This window comes from Chironomus tepperi, unplaced genomic scaffold (genome assembly GCF_022539635.2).
Source record: "Chironomus tepperi strain 1889 unplaced genomic scaffold, CSIRO-AGI_Ctep_v1 contig_67, whole genome shotgun sequence".
Taxonomy (NCBI): domain Eukaryota; kingdom Metazoa; phylum Arthropoda; class Insecta; order Diptera; family Chironomidae; genus Chironomus; species Chironomus tepperi.
Genome location: NW_027226189.1, coordinates 1054925 through 1079366, shown reverse-complemented (window position 1 = coordinate 1079366; position 24442 = coordinate 1054925). Strand labels below are relative to the sequence as shown.

The following is a 24442-nucleotide window of genomic DNA, read 5'->3' as shown; positions in this document are numbered from 1 at the left end:
CAAACAAGAAATGAGTAAGAATGAAAATCGAATAATCCAATAACAATAAAATGAGGATATTTTTGGGTCTATATTAGAAGATAAATCTCTAATGTTCACAATAATAAAAAGAAATAGAATCTGATAAGCCTTAGATGGAAAGACATAAAATTTCGATTTCTATAGTTCAACTGATGGATATTTTATTGATCAATAATTAATCTTTCATATACAATTACAACAGCAAAAACAATAAAATAAGCTTGAAGGGTGGAAGAAAATCGGAAGAAAAATTGTTCTGCTTACTGCTGTTTTTTTTTTGGTTCTCGGCAAAACATTGAAAATAAATTTATCCCCAGTGCGCTTTCAGGATGGAAAGGAAATTTACTGAACATAATTTTCCCATTTATAAGCTATTGCTCTGTAGATGTATGTTTATAGCTTTTCGATGTCAATTTTCTTCTTTTCTATGGGATCAAAATTCTTGTATGACTATCAATCTTGATAATCGTGAAAGCGACACATGCACAAGGACACAAAAATTCAATTTTCTTAAAATAGAGCAAAGAGAGAAAAAAAATTCCTCGACAAACAAAAGCCTGGAATTTCTTTTTACGATACTTTAAGTAAACATACATAAGACAAGTTGAGAAGATGAGAGATGGGGATTCTGGATTGAATGGCGCATGCATATGGCAATTCATTTATGTTGTTCAGTTTTAAGAATGATGAGAATTTAAAGTAGAATTGGGAAGATTTAGGAATCCATTTAGAATTCAGCTCAATTCGACTCGTGAAGTCCTATCCAATCTCCTTCGAAGCATATCAGACTAACATTTTATATGTATTAATACCCAAACTACTTGATTTAAATGTGATATCTTGAATAAAACAAACCGGTTAATCGATTTGAAATCCGGCATCAAACCGGTGAGTCTGGCACCAAATCAGAGTCATTCTGGCCTAGGATCGAGTTTTGATCGATTTATCGATTTGTGCCATGCAAATCTACTTTAATCAGATACATACAGAACTGATAAGCCACTTTTGGATCAATTTTGATCAGTTTCACACCCTGGAAGAGATTGTTAATCCTGTTTTAAATTTAAAAGTGTATTTCAAGCGGCATTATGCTGCGAATTGCATATTTCGTTGTAAATATTGATGGAAATGAACTGTCAATATGCCGTCAATGCAACTTCGAATATTACAGTTAATACACCTACATCCATCCAGACAAACCATCCCCAACAACCACAAATCCATCAATATCCAGCTATCAAACTCCTCAAACGAGAGTGAAAAAAAAAACTTTTTCTCTGTGAGCCTTTGCTTCGATGCACATAAAAGGGATGATGATGAAACTGATGGAAGATGATGGGGGATTGTAAAAGACGAGAAAGAGCGAGAATTTTCTTTACAAACGTCTCATGAATTGTGTTTACATGGCCTCAAAGTCGATTCAATCATTTTTTTCCTTGCCTTTTTTAAAAAAATTTCTTTTCTTATCGAGTGAATTCCTACGCAGCAGGCCAGAAAGGATAAAAAAAAAACAAGCTTTCTTTTACGTCGTAAAACTTTTTCTGTACATAGAGAAGAGTTTTGAAAGTTAATGGATGCGACGCGCTACATGAAGTTCCTTGAGAATGATAAACTTTATGGATTTTGACGACTGGATAAGCTCGAGTTGACACGGCTTATGGATGAGGTGAAATCAGTCTTATGGAGTAGATTCCATATTGATATTGACACAAAAGCTGTTTCTTGGAATGGATAAAAGTTGTTTTACTGATAATGTGTGAATATTGTGTAGCCTGATTTGATGTAACGAGCCATAAGCACCTGTACACACACTCAATTTGCAAATGACGTCATTAAAATGGTAATGTGTTTGAATCTCTGTTTTATAGTCGATTTGAAAGCTCTTGTACAACACCTAGCCTCTACCTACATAACAAGCAACAAGAAAACATCCCAGTAAGAATTTTTGTTATGCTGAAATGTCCAAATTGCATGACTTTGTATTTGTATAAATGAGTAAACACAAATTTGTAACCTTTTGTTAGCTACAGCTACAAAGTAAACATTAAAATCTCAATTTATTTTATATTTAGATAAACACCTACAATGTATCGGAGGCCCCGAAAGGATATCCAATAAATAAACAAAATTTAATGAGAAAACTAAAAATAAATAAACATGCTTATTGATGCGATAATATTAAACAAATACGTCCATTTATATTTTATGTTATCAAAAATGTATTAAAATAGTTCCTTTTTTTGTTGTACTCAATGCTGCTCATGTTATAAAAATATACATACAAAATTGAACAAGACATAAAGCCCAACTGAAAAAAATAAAATATAAAACATTTACATTTCTGTATTATGGCATGAATAAGGAAATAATCATGTACTGAAGAAATAAAAAAAAATTTCTCTCTGAATTTTCCTGCTGAAAATGGAAGTTTTTATATATTTTTGGTCTTCTACATTTTCAGATCTCATGAATTGGAAGGAAGCAGTAAAAATATTGCAATTTTTTTTTTTGTGTTTGTTTGCTCCTTTTTCATATTATTTTTATGTGCTACATCTTCATAGGAGATAAGCAAGATATTAATAGCAAGGAGTTAAGATATGAAGCAACAACTCCTTTAATGGACATGTGGCAGGAAGATGGAGGGAGTTGGAGTTTTTTGGGGGTTCCTGTGGTGACTGAGTAAAAGGAGATGAAGAGGTTCGGCCAGGGTGTGTGACTCGAGGTGAATTATTGGACACTTATCCAGCATGTCCCTCTGCAAACTATAAATCTGTAAGTTTAAGTCAATAAAAATTCGAGCCCTGATATGTCCCTCATGCAGGACCTCAGTCATATTTAACATGATCTAGTTTACAATCTCAGAAAGGGTTCAAGTCTATAAGTACATTAGGTCTCTCTGACTAAGCTACAGCTTAGAATACACCAATCAATCTTGCTTCAATTCCCGACAAATCAACTTTCAAAACCCCCAATACAACTCGACCCCCAAATTCCCAAACGAGATGAGATACGATTGTAATTTGAAAAAGGCGACTGCTGTTGCTTTTTTTACTGCATGATGAAGATAAAGCAAGAGAAGGAACAGAAATAATTGCAAGAGAAAATTTTTATTGTCTCAAAAAATTATTTTTCGTTTTATTTCATTCATACTCTGTGCTTTTGCTATATTAAGTCTCATGGTCTTCGAAGAGCTTTTTAGATAAGCGTAATGTTGTACAGAAAAGAAGTAGCTCTACAGGCAGTAACCCAAAAATAGAAAAGAAATTTTCATTCATTCATGATAAAAATAAAATTTGTTGAAGGTTTAATTTGGGTGATGGAAGTAGGTTAAGGTTGTGGAGGCGCATTTGAGGAGATTATTGAGGTAGGGTCATTGATTTTAGGTTGAAGTTGGCCTGAATGATGTCAATAATTTTTCATATTAATTGCAATCTAGCTCAAATGTCCTACATCAACAAAGAACTAGATCGATTGGATTAAATGTAGCCATTATTAAGTTCAGATCTTAATCCACATGAATTATGGTGAATAAAGATATGTAACAACCTTAATTCAATAATAGAAAGCCATTCTCATCCCTCAGGCTACCCACACTTGTTATAAATCCATTCAAGATTACCCTAGTAAACCGACATTGATCCTAAAAATGTCATTTTGAATATTCATAGCTGAAATCACTTCCAAAATATGCATCACAATTTCTTACGTTAACCCCCAAACAACATCTTACTCTATGCAGCATCCCCTCAGCAAATTCCGTCCTCAACATTTTTCATCTATGATTTACTGCAAATACTGTTTCCGCTCAACAGTCGCATACACCAAGACCAGGAAGAGATGATAAGGAATAATAAAAAATAGTCAGAATGTATGTCCGTATGTAGGCAATAGATTTAGATAAAAAGCCATTTTGTGTTATCGTAAAAAATTTCTCATCTTTTTCTTTTTACAGCAATAATTTTCCTTCCTCAAAAGAAAAAAAGGAAGCATCCGGACAGCTTTCGAAATAGATTTTAATGATAGAGAAAAAAAGAGCATTGGCTGTGAACGAAATAGAACCACATAAATAGATTACAACGTGGAAGTGAATAACATGAAAAGGAATAATAAATGAGATGAAAAATTCTTTTCTGCAATTTTTTTTTTGATGGAAATGAATGAACGAGCAAAACTGGAGATGATTAAAATTATAAAAGGAAATCTTCATGTCATGCTTAGTTGCCTTGAGTTGGTCTTGGGGTCCTTCAAGCAAATTCAAGTCGATTGTACTCAATTTGCATTTCCTGAGTCGAATGCAAGTCGATTTCTCATGTAAACTTATATCTAGCTCAACTCAGAGCCGATACCGTTATGCTCAAGACAAGCTGGCATTACCTAACCTCGAAATATTCTTATTATGTACATCATGTGGGTGTTCATATCTTGAATCTTTCATCTTGCCTTCAGTTATTTGCCTCTATAAAAATTTGGGCTCACAAATCATAAATGCCCACAGACATAACATGAAAAATTACCTTCCAAAAAATCATAATTTCCGCCTTTACACCTCCACTGAATAAAGAAACCTTCAGCTGCTCATTGTTAATTATAAAACAGCTTCAAAAAATTTTTTTTTTTGAGCTATTTCTGAAATATTAATGTTAGATAAAGCTTTTATATCCTAATGACTAATTCTATTACTGAACAAATTACCATTGAATGCTTCTACACAGTTAAGCTGTAATAGCTGTAATAGTCATTTGATTATTGTAATAATGCTGTCATTAAGAAATATAGCTGTCATTATCATATAAGACTTTTATTTGATGATTTTATTTCAGATTAGGCATTGAGTTTGGGATATGTGATGTTTTGTAGTCATCTGCTGGATTTTGACATGGCTGAAAGAGGTCATAGCATGCATAGTAGCTCAGACTGATTGACACAATTGAAATAGGCTTCGCGACTCCTTCAGGGGATACGTCATTGATATGTGATACCGTATGGTAGAGCAATAACTTACTTTTGCTACTCTCTTAGCTGAAGACATTTGGAGCTACTAAATGAGTCTGTTGCGTAGTCTAAAAGGAGTTATGGAGGATCCTTGACCATTTGAGTTGCCAAGAAACCATGTAAAGTTCCTAGGCTACTAAGAAATTTTAACCACTTCCTCGATTCTCAAGCAATGCAATTTATGTAATCAAAATTCAATATTTTTGGAATTCTTAGCTTCAACTTAATTTTACCTCAATTTTTAAAGCCATAAGAAGGGTCATTGAACCTAAATATGCATTCATATCTCACGTACACATGCACTATAATTTCCAAAAAAAATTATTATTCAAGCACGTACCTTAAATTTCAAAAAATATTCAGTCTGGACTAAACTCAAGAAAAATATTTACATTTCTGCTCTAAATTTCCACGTCTAGCCACAGGCAAAATCAGATAACAATTTCCTTTCAAAAAATTTCATACACCGTTGCTTCCATCCTACATCCATAAAGAATTCCTCAGTAATATCGTGTATATAATAATTTACAATTCATGCCAGAAATCAGGCCAATTATCTTTCAACGGGGTCAGTATCTGCACGGGACTCATTCAACATCAACTACAATAAATCATGATTAAAATTATACATGTAGACTGCATTGCGTCCATTTATTTCAGTTTCCAATTTTCACACATTGTTCCTTCTTTTGATACCCCAAATCACCAACGTTTTAATTCAACCGATAATTTCTTTCTCGCCCGGACTTTTTATTTCTTGCTCTCACCCTGTGGTTTTTGCTGCTGAAAAACATGAATGAAAACGGACAAACACACAGACAAAGACAGACGTGAAATAAAGAAAAGAAGGCAAAAGTAGAGAATAATTTATTGCTTCGGGTCGGAAAAGAGGCTTTTGTCTTATGGTCGTACGAGAGAGAGAGCACAAAAAAAAACTTGAATTAAAGATAAGAGGCAAGTGGCTCAAGCATAAATGTCGAGAGATGAAAGAAGCATCGAATAAATGTGTAGTTGTTGAACTGAAATTGTTGAGGCAGGTCAGTGTTATAGAAATTGAAAAGAATAAAAGTGTCATGGCTACAATGATGGTCCAGGCAATCAACCCTGATTCATACATGACACTTAAGAACATTTGCAATTACAAGAACCACTCGGACAGCCTCTTATTTCTGTTAAAATTGTCTGATTCCAAAACGACACTTGACAATTCTCATTAAATTGCAATCGTTTATAGCTGACGATGTTTCTCACTCACTCGAGTGTCATTATTGCTTTGAAGTACCTTTGAAGTGGATTATGATGAAGACTATAACCGTCCCACAAATTCTCTTAATTACTTTATATGACTACGTTTAGTATTTTTTCTTAATTAAGCTACGAGCAATTTTCATAATTTTCCATCATCATTGCGAGAGTAATTCAGTGCATGAAGATTAAAGATATGATAAAAACCTTAAACAGTTCCTTCATAAATTCATTCATCAGTAGCACATAAAAAAGACAGATGACCAGCATATTAAGTTAGTTGTTGATGCTCTCATAATCATAAATTTAAGGTTTTTTTTTTGGATAAACTTTTACGATTTCTTGTGTCATTTTAAAAGGGTATAGTTTAAATTCAAAAATTCAGTGCCAGGTCGTCCTGAATCTAGCCTGAGCTCAAATTTCATCAAATCTGGCCTGGGGCATGAGTCAAACTTGGTCTGGAACAAGATTTACGATAGCATTGGACAAAAGTCACGATGGTCTGGGAATAAGAGTCACACTGGTTTTAGTCAAGAGTCAAACTGATCTGGATGAAGAGTCATCCTGACCTGGAACAAGAGTCACGCTAGCCTGGAACAAGAATCACACTAGCCTAGTCAAGAGTCTCACTGGCCTAAATCAAGGGTCATGCTGGCCTGATACAGAAGTCAAGCTGGCCTGGAGCAAGAGACACGCTAAAATTCAAATCAACTTCAATCTCTGCCACAAACTAAATCAAAGCACATCGAACACAAATAAAACTCCTCACTTCTCACCCATAAAAATCAGATGAAATTCCACTTAAGGGACCCAAAACTGTATTAATCAGTCCCTTTTTTTGTTCCCATTCACTTCCAATTCTCATATTGAGAATGAAAAGTTTTTATGACCCTTAAAAATATATATTTTCAATAATAATTTAGGTCACTTGAGAAATCCAAAAGAGGAAATTTTATTCGAATAGCTTACAAACTAGAAGATCAAAGAGATGTAAAATATTTTCTGGTTTTGTGTATTTTCATAAAAGCAGCAAAAAATATCGATCGATGAGAAGTTTAAAAGCTCAAATAAATTAAAATAAAATTTAAAAAGTTTTTTGACCCTTTTTGGCTCTTCTTCTTCTTTTCCATTTTCTGGGCGAATTTACAATTCAAATTTTGAAGGGAACGTGCACACATGGTTGAATTACAATTTTTATTCCTTCCCTTTTCAGACATAAAATTCATGATTAATTGCCATTTTTTTTATTTATTACTCTAATAAAGCGTAAAGTACTTTCACAGCTACCCTTTTTTACCCTTCCATAATGAGAGAATATTTCCATTGAATATCTCGAGCATTTAACCATACAGCACTTAATCATTAAATGACTGCCAAACGGCAATTATCGAAAAGCTTTTTGTCACTTTTTTGTACTTCTTCTTCTCTTAACTGTTTCATGCCATGCAAAAAAACCCTTTTATGTGTATTTTTTTTCGTATTCATTCATTTATGCTTCTCTCTTTCTCCTTTTTCTCTGACTGCTCGTTCGGTCTTTCACTACGAAAATTACCCTCATTTTCCCTTTTTTGTGTCCTCTATGAATGCTTTTCTCTCTAGCGCTGATTTCTCATACGGAAATATTGAAAATTGAATCAATTTGTTGAGATATAATTGAGATATTGTTGGATGTAGTTTGGTATGTATGTTCAGTGTCATGATTTAGATTGTACAGTTGATTGTGTTTTATTTATGGGTTATTCTGTGGACACGATCAGTTGTCAGTTGATTTGATCAGAAAGGGTGGAATGGAAGGATGAAGAAATACATTTTCAAGTTGTGGGGTGGTTCGTTTAGCTTTGGTATTGTTCTTTGACGACGTGCAGCACTTATAAGAAAGGGATGAGTGTGTTATGCTAGACGTGAGAGTTTTTGAATGCTTCATCCACTTCCTGGCTGTGCATCTGACAAAATAGTTCTAAATATACACCAATATCTTACCAAAAATACAGCAGGTCGTCATCCAAACCCAAGAATATCCTTTCTAAATTAAATTTGTCAAAAGCTACCTCAAGCCAATCCACAACCCACTGCATAGCATTCCAACAATCTAAACTTACAAGTCCTAAAATTCCTCACCAACCACGCTATCTCAATTTACCTATAATGACATTTTCTGTCCTTCATTCTCATCTCATCCCTCAATTCCTACACTTTCCATAACAGTAATAAAAGGACAGAGAAAAAAATTCCAATGGATAGCTGATGATATTTTTTCAGGTCTCTCAACAAAAATGAAAATAAAAGAATATTTTTTTCTTTTTTGTTCAGTTCTTGAAGCTTTGGTCATAATAGATGAGGCAGGAGGAATAAAAAGAAAAATATTGATGGACCTTTTAGGCAAATTTATTCCCCTCCGACATTAATCTTTCACACATCACCAGACATTCCTTTATGCCTGCCAGAAAAAAGAGAGTCTATCCTCATTCCATTATTTTTTGTAGCTATTTTTATGTGTTGCTGGTAAAATGAGTGATGATGTTGACGATGGGATAGTACGGGGACATTGCGGTTACTGTGCAATGTGGTGTTGAGAAGTAATAAGTAACAACAGAAATGGCAAGCGAGAAAGAAGTAAAATTAAAAATATTTTTGAGGACCATTAAGCATTCATGGCATGATATTCACTCAATTTGACTGTAACTAATGAGTGAGGAGATCTAAAGGATTGCGGTAAATGTGCCATTTAAAAAAAGGGGATAGAAAGGCATAATTGCCTTCCATATTACATCAAGTGATGAAATGATACCTCAAACTAAATGAGTCATTTGGCATGGGATCAACATTTGGTCCGCATAGCTCATAATATACGGAAATTGAAAAGGGAAACCTTTTTGATGTGTATGAATGGCTCAAGAACTAATCTCAAATTTTTGATGAGATTTTTTCCTTGTTGTTATCCCTGCTGGCCTTAAAATAATTTACATTTCTATCCATAAGAATGTCAAGAGTCCTCATCCAACACAAAAAATATTTATTCGAACTTACTATAGTGTTGAAATGATAAAGAAAAATGAGTAGTTCCTTCCTCCTTTATTTTTCGGGTCGATCCTCTCTGTTTTGTCAGTAGCTTAAAGAATTAATGTAAATATAATCTAGCTATATTTGTTATGTCCTACACACTATATCCTTCATGCACGAATGAACATAGAAAAGGCTTGTAAATGTGGTCGATGATTTCTATGGAGACTTGCTATATAAAATGTGAAAGGTTGATGGATGGCATGGACTGTTTGTGAATTTCTTCTTCTTTTTGGCTAGAAAACATTCTTTATGGTTTCATCGATTTATGGAAATTTAAATTATTTATAGTTGAGTGGAGTCTGTGGGGAATTAAAAGGATATTTGATCTATGGATTAATGTTTTAATGACTTTAGAGTTTTGGATTTTAGTTCTATTAACTTTAAATTTATGATTTGGCATGGCACTAGTTTGTGGAATAGAATCAAGCTTGAAATGACTTATGGGTTCATAAAATGCGGACATAACTGAATCAGAAGATTTTTATGTTCTTTGTGACTTATATCAAAACAGCACGCAGCAATTGTACCAAAGAAATTGGCCTAAATGAGCCAGCATACTGTTATTAGACTTAGCAGCTTGATGAATCTCAACTTCTGAGCTCAGGTCTAACACTTTACTCAATATTTGGTACGTTACTTCAAATGACATCAATCTTCCTATTTAACATCCAAAAACCACCCCAAATTCATGAACTAAACTTAACATTACAGCAAACTTACAAATTAAATCACATTGATTGACATAACATCTCAGTCCCGCATAGTCTACCAACACCAAACAACTAGTTCATTCATCCTTTTAATCTACCATCTAATACATCGCATTAAACAACATTAATATTTCAATTAATCCCTTCAATTAACACCATTCAATCCTCAAATTAATCTAAATCAATTTCAATATTCTCATGATAATAAAATTGTCTATAAATATCCAATATCCAATATACCCAATTCCTTTAAGCATTAAATAATTCACAGTTTTATCGAATAATAAGTATTTATGGAGGAGGATACTAAATTAAAATTGACCAAATAAAAAGTGTTCAGTAAAGATAATGGTTACATTACACGAGTACGGGATATCCTTAATGGATGCTAAATGTACATACATAAATTAAACCCAATGAGGAAGAAAAGGGAGAGAGAGAGAGAAATTGCAGAAGTCATAAATAAAATTCCCGAGTATACAAAGAGCGTGCTCAGTTTTGTGAGCACGCTTCTGAGCATGCTCAAATTCATCGTTTTACGTGCTCACCTTAGCATGCTCAACTGAGCACGCTCATGAGCACACTCTGAATGTGCTCTCGAAAAATATAAAATTTTTTGAGCGTGCTCAGGTGAGCACGTTCAACTGAGCATGCTCATGAGCATACTCAAAATCAAAATGTTGATGTACTCACCTGAGCACACTACTGAGCATGCTCTTGAGCACATCTTAAGCATGCTCATGCAAAATGGCATTTTAAGTATTAGCATGCTCATCTGAGCATACTCTTGAGCATGCTCCTGAGCATATCTTGAGCATGCTCGTGTATTATGTCAAATTTAATTTTAATGTGCTCATCTGAGCACACTCTTGAGCATGCTCCTGAGCACGTCTTGAGCATGCTCATGCAATATGACAATTTTAATTTTAACATGCTCACCTGAGCACATCGTTGAGCATGCTCTTGAGCACATTCTGAGCATGCTCATGCATTATGTCACATTTTATTTTAACATGCTCACCTGAGCACATCGTTGAGCATGCTCAAGAGCACATCCTGAGCACAACGAGAAAATGTGGTTTATGAAATTTCAGCGTGCTCACCTGAGCACATCGTTGAGCATGCTCAAGAGCACATCCTGAGCACAACGAGAAAATGTGGTTTATGAAATTTCAGCGTGGTCACCTGAGCACATCGTTGAGCATGCTCAAGAGCACATCCTGAGCACAACGAGAAAATGTGGTGTATGAAATTTCAGCGTGCTCACCTGAGCACATCGTTGAGCATGCTCAAGAGCACATCCTGAGCACAACGAGAAAATGTGGTTTATGAAATTTCAGCGTGCTCACCTGAGCACATCGTTGAGCATGCTCAAGAGCACATCCTGAGCACAACGAGAAAATGTGGTGTATGAAATTTCAGCGTGCTCACCTGAGCACATCGTTGAGCATGCTCAAGAGCACATCCTGAGCACAACGAGAAAATGTGGTTTATGAAATTTCAGCGTGCTCACCTGAGCACATCGTTGAGCATGCTAAAGAGCACATCCTGAGCACAACGAGAAAATGTGGTGTATGAAATTTCAGCGTGGTCACCTGAGCACATCGTTGAGCATGCTCAAGAGCACATCCTGAGCACAACGAGAAAATGTGGTGTATGAAATTTCAGCGTGCTCACCTGAGCACATCGTTGAGCATGCTCAAGAGCACATCCTGAGCACAGCGTGGAAATGTAGTTTATGAAATTTTAACATGCTCACCTGAGCACATCGTTGAGCATGCTCAAGAGCACATCCTGAGCACAACGAGAAAATGTGGTTTATGAAATTTCAGCGTGGTCACCTGAGCACATCGTTGAGCATGCTCAAGAGCACATCCTGAGCACAACGAGAAAATGTGGTGTATGAAATTTCAGCGTGGTCACCTGAGCACATCGTTGAGCATGCTCAAGAGCACATCCTGAGCACAACGAGAAAATGTGGTGTATGAAATTTCAGCGTGCTCACCTGAGCACATCGTTGAGCATGCTCAAGAGCACATCCTGAGCACAGCGTGGAAATGTAGTTTATGAAATTTTAACATGCTCACCTGAGCACATCGTTGAGCATGCTCAAGAGCACATCCTGAGCACAACAAGAAAATGTGGAAAATCTTGGAAAAATCTATGAAAATTATCCACCTGAAAATACAGTGAAACACCGAAAAAAATAACCAAAAACTTTTAAAATTAATCAGTAAAATTCATAGCATTTATATATGGTTTTTGCCAAATATAAATTATTAGGTAAAATACAGCGGTGGCGTAATGGTTAAGGCGATGGTCTTATATAGCAACGAAGCGGTCTCAGGTTCGAATCCAGTTAAAAGCGAAATTTTCTAACTTTGGTTTTTTCAGATTATTAATTAAACAGAATTTATTACAAACACATTTTCTAATAGAACTAATATTATATGATTAAAAAAAGTACATTCTCTCTCTCTCTTCCATAAGTGAAAATTAATTAATTTTTTTTAAATTTTGCATATTTATGCATGCTTAGTGAGCACGCTCTAGAGCATACTCAATGAGTGTGCTCTTGAGTATGCTCATTGAGCATGCTCCTAAGTATGCTCTGAGCATGCTCAACTTTATGTCACATGACACTTTTCAAAAAATGTCTCATGTCACACCACATTCTAGAGCATGCTCACGATGTGCTCTGAGCACGTTAAAAGAGCATGCTCTCTGAGCGTGCTCAGAAGCGTAAAGTAGTGACATCAGGTTTTGTATGAAAGAGCATGCTCACACTAGCGTGCTCAGCGAAAATTTGAGCATGCTCTTAGCGTGCTCTTTGTACACTCGGGATTATTAACTAATAAATCTCCTCGTTTGCTTTATCATCGCTTGCTTTGGCTTCATATGTTCATGGCATAATTTTCTGCCTAAAAGGCACAAAAAAAATTATTTTTCTATTGCCGGATATTTTTTTGCTATTCTCTCCCCCGAAAAAAATATGAAACGGAAGAGATGGCGATAAAGAATGACTGCATCCTTTGTTGAATGTTGAAGCATATGTGCGAATAAAGTTTTTGTGGAATTCATCAAAAAATAAATGGATTTTTATTGATTTATTTATTGATCCCATAATAATGTGATATAATACGCATTTATTGGATTTTTAGTGCAAGCATGATTGGGAATGAAAGGGGTTTTGTGGCTTTATTTTGTCTGATTGAGTCTAGATTGTGATGTATGCTGTTGAAATTGATGAAGATGCGGTTAATCGATCCAAAATTCAAGAACATATCAGTGTGATTTTGTCATGATTCCAGATTCAATTCATAGTCATGCCTGTCTAGAGCCGGACTGTTAATCGAGTAGCTGGTTTATGCAATTCAGGACAGTATCACAGCTGGCAAGTAGTAAGCTTAATTAAGCAATCAAACGAGCTTTAAATGTCATCAAAATCACGATTGATCAACACGTTCAACGAAGCAGTTATCAAGAACTCTAAATTATCTGGCTTGACCTCCTTGTCATCAATTTGGAGTCTAACTGATCCCAAAGGATGCTTAAAAAATGAGAAAATTCAGCAACAGTTGAAATTCTAAAGTATCAAATTTCCAGTTTGATTTAAAATCAAAGAAAATTGATAAGAGTGAGAATAAACCTACAAAGCACCCTAAATATGATCAGTTACAGCAAATTCAAGATCAATCGAATCAGCAACTACTCAAGGTAAGTCAAACCTCAACGCAAAAAAATCAACAAAAAATGCGCTCAAGCCTCAAAAAACTCAACTAACTTCCACACAAAACATCCTCTTTATATTATTTCCCTATGGGGTCAAAGCCACCATCCATTCAAGTCTATAACCTCCTAAAAATGAGCAAAAAAAAGTTGTTTGTATATATTTTGGTAGCATTATTTCCATCCCCCCATTTCCCATTTCTCACAACAAAATCGCATATGGAGAAAAATTCTTGCCTCAATTTCTTTATATTAAAATATCAAGGGATGCCATAATAAGAAAGAATATGTCTGCATGAGTCTTTTTTGGCATGGGAAAGCATTATTATTAATTTTATTACATATTTTAAGGTCTCCTCACTCACTTACACATCTTTTTTGCCTTTTTCTTTCTCTTTTTTTGGTTGTTTCGTAACCCTCAAAGGAAATGAAAGTCAAAAAGGAGGAAAGTTATTTGAAAGCACTTTTTAGTTGCTTCTTATTTACAGCTCTTCTTTCTTTCCGCTTTATGTTTGATGGGCTTATGTACATATACACAAAGTGGAGCTTGAGACATTCAAACAATATGCTTTTTTAAAAGCAGCAGTAAGCGTTTGTGTCTAAATTTAGTATGATTGTTACGGTAAACGGTGTAGGCTAAAATTAGGCAGTTTTGAGTCGTTCATTATTTAGAGGTGAATGCTTCAGCGGTGATGCAAAGCCTGTTAAGAACGTGAAAAATGAATGGAAAGATATTTTGAAGTATCGATCGACTTTGACGAGAATTACTTTGAGCTTTACAATTGCTTGGTGTATAAGAAGACACATAAGGAGGTACTTCAGGTTAATGCTTCATATTGACAAATTCAGGAACACACCCTTTGCCTTCATCATCGCTACTCTATCCATAACTTCAACATCCAAAACTGTTCACCTTTTCTTTGCGGGTTTTCATTATTTTAAAAGCACTTCATGCCTATCACAAAAAATGTTCCTTCTCATGTACTGACGTGTGTGTGCGGTAAATATAAACGGTATTTAATACTAAAGAGCTTTACCCTACTTCTACTTCTTTCATTCTTAGATAGAAACCATAATAGCACATCTATATATATGTAGGTATAAAATATTATGACATAGAAGTACTTACTTGAGGTGCCTTTGAGAAGGGCTCTTAAATAAAAATAAACTTTTATTCTTCTTCTTCTATTTCTCTCTTCGATACCTTATATCTACTTACATTGGCTGTCATACTTTGTTTACAGAATGAATTGAGAATGAAAAATCTTAAAGTATCTTTTTCACTTATTTATTTTGCTGATGATATGATTGATCAGTAATCTGGCATCAAGTCCGCGTGACTATGACTTGGTTTAACCTGTGGAAAGGGCCACATGCGTGAAGATGGAGTGGCAAGTGACAAAGCCTGGATTTAATCAACTCTGAGTCCATGGTTTCCCTCAGATGTCGCCTAAAACTGGTCCTATCGCAGGATAGTAGCCAAAAATCAAATTTTCCAATTTCCAATACCAAAGCAGTGATGTCGTTCCATGGATTATTAGCCTTTCTCGTGATATTTTGACATCTTACAAAGTCATACTTGAAGGCCTTATTTAAAGGAGCTGCTACAGATCTAAAAGCTCATCAGTCGTCGAGCCAACACCACATTAGAGCCTCCAATCCACCTTCTTGTCCTAGCACTAAACCTTCTTCAATCGCAAGTAAACTTAAAATTATTTAAGTAACGCTGCCAAAGTTCTGTTGAATGAATGAAACATGAGATGGAATTTGTGCAGTGATTTGTTATGAATCCTTTTTCTAAGTTCCTTTCTTTTTAATTCTATTGAAACTTTCTGTTTCTTTTTCATCTTTTCTATTCTGCAACAAATGCATTTCATTCCATCAGGTATCGTCTTCCTTCCTCCTTTTTAATTTTAAACTTTTTATTTATACACTTCAATACACATCGTGTACATTTCTATGTCTCACACTGCTGTCTTTATTTCATTCCTTTACTAAAAAATACAATTCAATTGAAACAGAAACTACTCAAATGGAATGGCAAAGATTGCGATTTCAAGCTCAATGAGTTTGAGTTTTTTTTTTAGTGCTGAAAAAAAGAATTTTGAAGAAGTACAAAAGGGAAGTGTAGAAAAAAGTTGAGGAATGGGAACTGATAAAAAAAAATGTTCAATTGAATTATTTTCTTCATTTTAATTTTATTTGAGTGATTTTTATAATGAAAGTGCAGTGATTGTGAATGCTTTCGTTCCTTTTTTAATGTAATTAGTTTTGCTTTATTTTGAGAATTTGCCCCGAGCAACACAAGTGTGGCTAGGACACTATACATCGCCGTACTAATGGTAAAACTTGAAATTGCCCTGACAACACCATGTCAGATTCCTGTGTTGTTTTAGGATCTTTAGGGAGTCATAGCGAGCGTCTAAATTACTTAAATACTTACTTACTGCAACCATGTTAATATATGGAGCTTAGGTTGCAACAAAAGGCTTTCCATCAGACTCTGTTGCTGACTCCTTCTTCTAGTTTGTAGATATTGTCTATTGACACATTTAGCTACGACACAAGAAGCTTATTGGGCTCCTGGAGAGTCTAAATTACTCTAAGAAAAATACTGAATGCTCTTCTTATTAAGCTTCTGTCTACCTCCTACACCAAACTCATAAACCAACTTAATATCCCAATCATCACACAAATTCTTCTCCTTACTTCACTAGAACAACAAAATTCCATGATGAAAAATTAAATTGATTATTTTACTATACAGCATAACAAACCTGACACAACATCCTACAACCATCGTAAACTACAAACTCAACGAGCCTCATAATCTCCATTTTTTCTTTCATTTCATATTTTCAATACCTTTTAAGCCTCACCTTTCGAAACTGATAGTAAAATTCATCAATGAATGCATTAAGAAGTGCCATAAACGGTGGAGGGATCATAAAAAAATCCCAAAAAAAAAGTATGGATGAAATTCAAGGCACGTTCTAATGGCATATAATTTCAGAAAAGCAATAGCAAGGAAGCGTCGAGTCGAAATGAGTTGAGTTTGTGTGAAGCGGAAAAGAAACTGCTAAGATTGTTAGTCTTCCTAGCCAGTAGATAGAAAGGTAAGCGTGAACGGAAAATTATTAACCATTCAAAAATTTTTATTCTTTCACATTCAGTTGCTGCCATTTTCATCTTCTTGCTCGCTTTTTTTAGCAATAAATCGAACGAATGTTTGGATTAAATTGCTATGCATGGCTTGTTTGTTTGTGTGTGAGTGAATGTGTATGAAAAATAAAGTATAATGAAATTTCATGAAGGATATTATGAAGAACAGTACGTGAAACATCATGGAAAGCTGTGGATAAGAAGGGAATTTTGGATGTTGCGGATTTGAGAAGCATTTTATTGGATGTTGAGGTTTGAATCAATGTTTCTTGGAATTTTAGATTTGAATTCTTATTTCTAACTCATAAGCGTGTCCAGAAGGCACAAGGCGTTGAAATGAGCGATAATCTGGCATTAGACCGACTTGGCTCTGGCCTAAAACTGGATTTAATAGAATCTAGACTGGTACCAGCATTAAATTAGCCTGGGATGGTGTCTACGATCATTTCCACATCGTTTCCCTATCTAGGTGTCTATGTGAGTCAGTGGTAGGCAATCTGTGTGTTGCGGCATCAATATTACTAGACTCATCTCTGCCTTAAGCATCTCCATCCTTTTTCTCAACGAAAAACATGCTAATCCATCTTAAAATCCTTCCCATCATGGAATAACGTTTATCAATAAAATCCCCCAGATTTTTTTCACCTATAAAAATTTATGCCATAGATTTTATATTCATTTTACCGCATGCTAAACAGTCAGAGCATCTACATTGGATCGTGCTCAAAGCAATAAATAAAAAATTTCATCCACGTTCTAAATGCCTCTAATCACTTTTCCCTAGTTTATTTCTATCATCATCATCGTCGTTCTTGTACTTTTTTATTATTCTTTACCCTTGAAAAACAGAAACTCTGATATCGGCAAACATCAGGAATGGCATCAAAACAGTAGCAGCATAAAGATATGGTTCATTGAAGAATCATTTGTGCTGAAACTTAATTCAATTTGGATTTTTTTCATTAGAAAGGTAAACATACGAATAAAGATTGATTGAAAAAAGATAAGGATGTGAAGCATAGAGATCAGGATGAAGAAGAGAAGGTTTTCAATTAGTTGAAATTTCCATTAATTAATCTCGATAAAAAAAAGCGAAAGGATCATGCAAAGGAATTAAAGTCATTGCTCTTTAATATCCCCTCCCTCCTTTTTGTTACTTCATTCCAACTTTTCGTGCACGGTACATAAAAAAATAAAAATCTCATTTCGTTGCCCTTTCAAAAATGAAAAATCTTTCGTGATCTCATCTCGTGCACAACGTGCTTGTCTGTTGCTCCCTCGGTTTTCCTTGTTTTTTCTGCTTAGTTCTTATTCTTTCTCTGTTTTCAATATGATTCATGTCAATTTTTTCCTGCGAAATTTTTCGCTTTTGAGTTCTTGAGTAGAAGACGACACTCAGAGAAATGGAATTGAGGAGACAATTAAGTGCTAAATACCCAAAGATGCAAGTAGGAATAATCTTACATCATCCACGCGTCTTGTTAGTGTTCAGCCAGACTTATAGTGGACCAGTCACCAAGCTGGCTCAACGCTGTTCTTAGAATGTATTCTAGGTCATTATGACGTTGATTGTCACCAGTAACGGGTTCGCTAGGCACTGTTAAGTCGATGTATTGTCGATATGTTCTTAGGGAACCGAAACGTTTGTCATCGACCCATTTTTTGTAGTGAAATGTGCCTCAAAATCAGCTACAAGACAGTAGAAAGTGTCACTATAAGTCAATTGTGCTTGAAGCCAGACATTGGCACAACTCCTATGAAATTTGCATATGCCCTGATGAATTCGGAGTAAATTTTGGTATAACCTCAGGATCCTTTCACCCAAAACATCATTTGTTCATCCAATTATATTTAAAAAGTACCTCAAAAGGCTACAATCCAACCTACTCTCAATTTCATTGACGTCAAAATCAATTTTTTTGATTCATAAGATCCAAATCCTACCTTACAATCATTTTACATCCCCCACAAAAAATAAATCACATGTCAGCAATTTCACAAATGTGCCTAAATGCTTGTCGTTGGATGTTGCAAAAAAAAATATGTATTTTTAATCAGAAAAGCTTCTTAAAAAATCAAAAGGAATCGACCTTGAGACGAATTTATTTGAAAGTCATCGATAAAAATAAAAATAAATTCCAATCGATTGACTAGGAATGTGACTTCTTGGAAGACAAATTGAGTGTTTAATTTCGAGCCTTTTTGATCCGATTGGAAGGAATTTTGATTGAAATTGAATTAGGGTTGCTCAAAGAGGTAGCCTTGATTGGGAGTAAACCTGCAGTAGGATGTAAAAGTATGTAACCCTTCATAGAACATGACGACTAAGTGATTATTGACATAACTCATCTTCTTCCCTAAAAGCAATAATTATTCATCAACAACAGCAATCAAATTTTGTAAATCTGCCAATTGAGTAATTTAGGAAACAATTTAAATCCAATCATCCAATCAATTTCCTCAACACACTGTTTCTACAGTTGAAATAAATATTCTTCCAGTAAATATATCCTAAACTGGCATATTGATACTGCATAAGCTCTCAAAATCACATTATATGATTCTCAGTATCCATTTATTGGATGATTGGCTTGTTTTATCATGACATAGTCGAGTGTCAATTGAATTTTATTTTGAAATGAGCTTAAAATTTATTTTGAATTGGATTCATGACTGTCTACCTGACTTGATAAATGCTTAAATAATTCGTGTTAAGCACAAATCGATTATACGATCGAAAATTTGGTCCCGAGTCGGTTCGACTCTAAATTGGTACCCGATTTGGTTTAAATCCGGCACCATCGCTGAGTCACGTCGACATGGTGCCGGATTTTAGATTGATTGACTGATTTATACTATTCAAGCCATTCCAGCACTACATCTTGACATCGAGGACATTGAATATTGGTCCCATGCTTCCCTAACCTTCCTAGAAATTCCCATAATTTCAACAACAATATCATTTCCTCTCAGTGTATCCCAGTACGTTCCCAGAATGGCACACAAATAGAAGCACAAGAAAACTTTCATTAATTAAAAATCGGTTGAGGGCGTGAAAGCAAACAGCACAGAATGAAAGCAAACATTTAAAGAGAGAAGGAAACGCTGCACTAAGATATCGAACTTGCAAACAATTTAATTTTTAATCTTTAATGAACGTTGACGTCGGTCATTAATATCCTCAAACACATTTTCATACAACAGCTTTCAATTCTATGAAACACACCATTGTGCACATTTAGTAAAATGTACAGAAATGTTCTAAGGAGAGCAATTTATCCATTAAATTTATTTTGGTCACGTCGATTCAAGCATCGTTTGAGCTTGGCGCACACAATGGAATGCAGTTTGTGAAATTTTTGTGTATGTATGTATGTATGTTTGTTGCTTGGCTTGTACACATTCGATGAGTGAACAAAATTTTGCTTGCCATTATGAATGGACGTACAAATGGACGTTTAGCATGTATGGAGATGAGGTTGAAAGTTGGGGAATTATCTGGGCTTGATGGATAGAACGCTGAAAAGCTTTGATATAGTCAAAGGCTCTAATTTTGTCCAAATACTCAAATTTAGTCAAATGCTTTGATTAATTCAAAAATCTCTGTTTAGGTCAAAAAACTCCAATTAAGTCAAAAAGCTCCGATTAAGTCAAAAAACTCCAATTAAGTCAAAAAGCTCCGATTAAGTCAAAAAGCTCCGATTAAGTAATAAAGCTCCGATTAAGTCAAAAACCTCTGATTAAGTCAAAAAGCTCCGATTAAGTCAAAAAGCTCCGATTCAGTCAAAAATCATTGATCAAGTCAAAAAATTCTGAAAAAGTCAAAAAGCTTCAATTCAGTCAAAAAGCTCCGATTCAGTCAAAAAGCTCCGATTGAGTCAAAAAGCTCCGATTAAATCAAAAAGCTCCGATTAAGTCAAAAAGCTCCGATTAAGTCGAAAAGCCATGATTTAGTCAAAAAGCTAAGAAAACACTCCATTCATGACTTAATGACACAATAACTACCTCCATCAATTCTACCCCAAAACCAGCTAATCAATTCAAATAAAAAAGTTTGTCACACGACCATATTGTGTACAGAAATGAGAGACGAAGATGAAGAAAAGAGAAAATTATTTATTAAAAGAATGAGGTGGGAATTGTAGCTTCAATACTTGCACAATATGGCACGAAACTTTTCTTTCTCATTCTGTTTCCTTCTAATAAATTAATAGTTTACTGACTGTCATCCGAAGTTTTTTTTTGTTCTGTTCTTTTGTTCCTCGCATGCTCTAATGAGCATTTATTTTATTAGCTCGGCATATGCTAACTTTTAAATGAACTTTTACAGGCCTGTACATGTTATAGTTTATTAATAGCCAAATTGGATTTTTATTGCTTCGGCATGGAATATTAAGAATTTCATTAAGTCACGGTAGATTTGCGATGAAAAAGGAAGGGAAACAATTTTTTTGCTGCATGTTTTGTCATAAAAAGCTATTATGGACTTAAGGAAGAGAATTTATAGCCACTTTTAGGCAAATGTAGGCAAACTATAATAAAATTTAATTACATCCATTTCTTTTTTCGAAGCCACAGCCATAAAGAATCTTGGAAATGGAAATTTTATGTTTTAATTTTTTTTCTTCCTTTTAACTAATAATTTGTAACCCATAGGCGAGGACTTAATGTGTTAGGTAAAAAGAAAAACAATATAACATGAAATTTTTTACAGCTTTTTTCTTTCGTATCTTCGTCTATAGCTAACAGGATTGTCGCCTTTTTTACCGGAAAAACTTTATGTTTCTATGATGGAAAATGAGTTTTTATCACTTTTGAAAAAATACTTATGAGTCGTTATAGCTGGTGATGTTGAGGATTGACAGTGATAGGCTTGGAAAATGTTGCAAGGAGTGTCTTATATGTTGATGGCTTAAAATGGAAGGAAAGGTATTTATTTGGGAATTTTAACCTCAATTTTCATTATTTGCTTTCTTATTAAGGATGGACTTAAATGGAATTATTGCATCATAAAGCATAGCAGAGCTTAAAGTCGACTCATATATTGCATGGAATCAAATCGACTCAAACCGATGGTTCCAACCAAAACCCGAATCGACTTCAAGCTCTGGAATTAAGCAAATGTTCTGCAGTTCTAGCTTACTTAGCTAACCCTACAGTTATTTGGTTGGCTATACAGTCCTCTTTGATTCTTGTGTTCACTTAGATGATGCTTAAAAATGACTCCATTGTTGCCTCTTGATTGCCAAGTGAAAACCAAGGTCTTTTAGTCATCAATTGGTAAATTAGGTCATTTTTGGACATTTGCTGAGATTATTAAATAACAAATCAACCTATTGATTGCCACATAGTTCTTGGAATGCTACCATATTGTCGCCATAACAGCATATGAGTGTATGATGATCAGGATAGTATCCTTACTTTTGATATTTAAGGTTACAAAGCAAGCCTATATAATAGCACGTAATCATATAAATCACAATATACAAAGTAACACTGTAAATACCAAACAGTCACATCAATAATGCATAAATCACCTCCAAAAATTATTACCAATATAAATTTCATAAATGCATGCTCTAATGACCTAATATCCCTTCAAAATATTCAATTACCTAATTCAACAAAATATCCCAAATATTTGATCAAAAAATTTTCAACACACAGTCGATGCACAAAAATTTTTCAACATCCAAATGACTTAAATTCTCCCCGTAGCATAGAAAATCTATTGATGCAAAAACAATCAATTTGTTTATGAATATGAGAACTGGCTATAAAATACCAAAATATGACATACACGTATATGAATAAATAATAATAATAATGTTCATTGGGATATTTTATGAGGACATCCAACGAGGACAGCACAACAAAAAAAATGAGTTTTCAGTTCTCTGTGTCAATTTACCCTAGAGATATGTAAGGCCTGTATATCAAACCAATTTCTCTCATGTGAGCATGCAAATATCATAAAATTAATTCCCGAAAAAAAAGCATGAACTTTTTTTTTATTTATCTTTATTTTTGCGCAGTGACCCGCAATTAAAGTTGTGGCCACACTCATAAATAGTGATCGCTTCCTGCAAAAAAAAAAATAAAGGCTCAATTCGAGCCAATAATAATGCAATGAACGGTGAAATAAAGAGTCACTGGATATATTCACATTATTGGATAGCCTCAGATGTGCGTTTGGATGGAAACAACAATTTTCGGGAGGGGACATTTTTGTGGAAAATAAAATAAAAAAATTTCATGCAATTAAATTATTGAAAAATGAAATAATTCGCCATGGATGAGTCGACAAGTGTGCAGGATCAACTGATGAGAATTATGGAATGTCGGTTCTGTTTGTGATAAATTGTTGTTGGACATTTATGACTTCCAATTTTTATATCTTTAAAGCGTATAATTCGATGGATAGCTTACTGATTGGTTGACTGGATGCTTGAGTGACTTGTGAAATTGGTGATTAACAGACTGGGATGGATGATTTATTTAAAGACAGGATGTTTTTTGATAAATTCTCTTTATTTTATTACTTTATTCCAAAATGAAGCTAATACAAAATAATTCAAAGGATTCTTAATATTTTTTACCTACGATCGATGAGAAATTTATAGCACAGATGACAATTCCTTTATCTTTCTTCACACCATGTATTCTCCTTGCGGATTTGCTCTTCTTCGGCTGGTGTAAAATCGTTTACAATATTAAACATCTTGCGGATTTCATCTGGTTGCTTTCCCTTAATCAAATTAGCAACAGCCTTGCAAGCCACATCCAATAAGCTGCGGATATCTAAATAATTGGCTGCCAAGATGAGCTCGAAGAGTGTTCCTTGATCAACCTTCAAAAAGTCAGCATCCCATACGCTAATATCATCTGTACGTTTTTCTTCATCTGTTGGAGTTGTTGTGACTGGATCATCTTTGTGATAAGTACAGAATTCAATGACCTTTCTTAAAATGGCAGAATTGACATTTGGTAAAGGAACGACTTCAACTTCTGTATTCTCGTCAATTCCTAAATCTGACAACATTGTACTAATTGTAGCTGAACATTTTGCGACGGCAAGTTCGCATTCGAAGATTACGTTGTCTGATGATTTAAGCTTAATTATTTGCATGTTGATTTGTATTTTTAGTGTAAGTTTATAGACGAAACTAATAGATACTGTTTGTTGAGATGACAGTTGAACTATGATGGATGAATGTGATCTTGCTGCCTTATATTCAGTTTTTCTTTAGAAACTTGACTTTCAAAATTTTTTGAAACTTGTCAAAAACAACAAATTTCCTTTTTTTTCTACCTAAATCGGCAAATTTTTTGGAATTTCTTGTATCTACCTGTAAACACGTTTGATTATCTCAGAAATTCAATAATGGATAGTTGAGCATTTTTGACGCCCCCATCTCTTCCTTTGCATTTCTTTACAGGATAACGATTCCTAATGTGCAGGTACGATAATAATTTGCCAATTTCACTGAACTCCAACCTAAATTTTACCCCAATAATCC

The 24442-nt window shown here is 34.5% G+C and overlaps 1 pseudogene; it reads right to left on the bottom strand.

Moving 5' to 3' along the window:
* Positions 1 to 23562: 23562 nt before the first annotated feature.
* On the bottom strand, positions 23563 to 24051 carry LOC139100598 (S-phase kinase-associated protein 1 pseudogene; annotated as a pseudogene).
* Positions 24052 to 24442: the final 391 nt, after the last annotated feature.